This window comes from Physeter macrocephalus, chromosome 21, assembly GCF_002837175.3.
Source record: "Physeter macrocephalus isolate SW-GA chromosome 21, ASM283717v5, whole genome shotgun sequence".
Lineage (NCBI taxonomy): Eukaryota > Metazoa > Chordata > Mammalia > Artiodactyla > Physeteridae > Physeter > Physeter macrocephalus.
In genome coordinates, this window is record NC_041234.1 from 113,491,699 (window position 1) to 113,494,777 (window position 3,079).

Consider the following 3,079-nt stretch of genomic DNA (forward strand, 5'->3'; position numbering starts at 1 on the left):
AATATATATGCACCCAACATAGGAGCACCTCAATACATAAGGCAACTGCTAATAGCTATAAAAGAGGAAATCGACAGTAACACAATAATAGTTGGGGACTTTAACACCTCACTTACACCAATGGACAGATCATCCCAAATGAAAATAAATAAGGAAACAGAAGTTTTAAATGACACAATAGACCAGATAGATTTAATTGATATTTATAGGACATTCCATCCCCAAACAGCAGATTACACTTTCTTCTCAAGTGCTCATGGAACATTCTCCAGGATAGATCACATCTTGGTTCACAAATCAAGCCTCAGTAAATTTAAGAAAATTGAAATCATATCAAGCATCTTTTCTGCCCACAACGTTATGAGATTAGAAATGAATTACAGGGAACAAAATGTAAAAAACACAAACACATGGAGGCTAAACAATATGTTACTGAATAACCAAGAGATCACTGAAGAAATCAAAGAGGAAATCTAAAAATACCTAGAGACAAATGACAATGAAAACATGACGATCCAAAACCTATCGGATGCAGCAAAAGCAGTTCTAAGAGGGAAGTTTATAGCTATACAAGCCTACCTCAAAAACTAAAAGCTGGTTCTTTGAGAAGATAAACAAAATTGATAAACCATTAGCCAGACTCATCAAGAGGTTGATTTTTGTATTTGGTTTGTATTAGAAATCGATGACTATTCCCACTGCCACCCTTAAGTAAAATAAAACACCCTTAAATAAAATAAAATAAATCTCATAAGTAAAAAAAAAAAAAAGAAAAAAGAAAAAAGAAAAAAACCAGGTGAAGACTGGGAGTGAGTGGCAGTATAGATGAAACAAGAATGGTAGAATGTCAATAATGGTTGAAGCTAGGAGATGGATATACCAGGGCTCATTATATTATTCTGTTTACTTTGTATGTGTTTGAAAATCGCAAACTTAGAAGCTGAAAAACTAAAATCAAACTGTTTCATGTAATAAGCTTCCAATTCCTTTGTGTAAAAGTTTATCGCTTTTGTTTTACAGTGCTAATTATAAGAGCATTTGTGTCGTGTGAAGGCTGCATTATGAATTGCACACTAAGTCATCTTCGCAACCCTGATTATAACCGGGAACACAAAAATCTGGTGGTGGGAGGTGGGCAGTGAGAAAAATGTTCCAGGAGCACATTTTAACCTGTCATGTAAAAATTGGTGAGAGCCATCCAGTTCTTAAGGAAAGTGGGACAGCAATTATGACACAGAGATGGCTCAAAGACATTTCCTCTCAAGCCAGTTGATTTTTCTCTTCTTCTACCAGATGGAAGCCCAGCAGAGACCATGATGATCTGGATATTTAGACAGCGCCTCCTACTTTTTGTAATAGCTCTTGTTTCTTCCCTCAAAGGCTCTAAAGGTAGGAATTTGAGGGCGGGAATATGAGATGGAAATTAAGTAAAAGAGTAAAGGAATTTGGAAAGTGGACACAGAGGTTATTTTCCATAATCCTATCACTCAAGCATCTAATTTATCATGTGGAAGTACACGTCTTCTCACAGATGCCAGTGAACTTCCTGCCAAAACAGAAGCAAGAACCTTCTAGTAAGAATGTGTGGAATAACATGGAGATATCAAAAAACATAAGTTATATTCTGGGACTATTAATAGTCCAGATGGCCCGGATGCATGAAGCATGAGTAGGGAAATAACGATTAATAAGTCTAAAGAGCACAGGGAGATTTGTACTTACTATTAGGCACCCATTATCTCATTAGGAGAAAAATCATCCCCAAAGTTTAAGAATGAGGTTTCGGTTAATATATTTTGATGTGAAAAAAAACATACTTTTCTTCTCTCTTGCAAAATGAATTACATGAACCCAGTTCATTCATATAATATTGGGAGTTATCTTTTTCATAGAATAATAACAATAATACCAAATATAAATGTAGAAGCAACTTGCATTTGCACGGCACTTTAGATGCGTCAAATAGTAATAATAACATTTATGGACTGCATATTATATGCTAGGGACTGTGCTAGGTATGTCAGAAGACTGAACTCATTTGATCCTCACAGCAACAATAGCCCCATTTTATGGATGAAGAGTCTGAGACACAGAGTTTAAGTAAACAGGGTCATGCAGCTAGTGAGCGGCAGAGCTAGGATTTGAACCCAGGCAGTCTAGCTCCGAGCGTGTGCTGCATTATGCTGTCTTTCAAAGCTGACATGGTCTACTAGTTCTGTGGCTGCTGAAAAAATTATCACAAACTTAGCGACTTAAAACAACACAGATTTATTACCTTCCGGTTCCGAAGGTCAGAAGTCCTAAAATCAAGGCGTCAGCAGGGCTACCTTCCTTTCTGGAGGCTCTAGGGAAGAACACGTTTCCTTGCCTTTTCCAGCTTCTAGAGGCTGCCCACATTCCTTGGCTTGTGGCCCCCTTCATCCATCTTCAAAACCAGCATCTCTCTGACCCTTCTTCTGTTGCCACATCTCTTTCTTTGATCACAGCCAGGAAAGGTTTTCCACTTTCGAGGACGCATGTGAGGAGATTGGATCCACCTGAATAATCCAGGATAATCTCCCGATCTCAAGGCTCTTAAGCTTAATCACGTCTGCAAGCCTCCTTTGCCAGGTATGGTTGTCACAAGCTCCAAAGATTGGGACATGGACATCTTCTGGGGACCATTATTCTGCCTACAACCCATGGTTTCTTCAAAGGCTTTTCACTTACATTGACTGATTTGATATCAACTATATGTGAAACTGAAGTATGCATATTAACCCCATTTTCCATACAGAAAGACTATGTTTTGCCCCAAGGTCATATAGCTAGCATTAGGGCCCTCTACAAATGGATCTCAAACTACCTCTCTAGTCTCATTTCATACAACTTCCCTCTACCTAATCTCTAGTCACAGTGAACTTTTTTTTCCCCTCAAAAATGTCACACCCTTTGCAATTCAGTATTTGGATGTGTTGTCATACCCTCTGGGAGGGAGTCCCCACCATCTTGACTTGGCAAACTTTTACTCATCTTGTAATGTCCCACTTAATGTTCTCTGCCAGGTGTTCCCACGTCACCCAAGCAGCTAGTGGCAGGG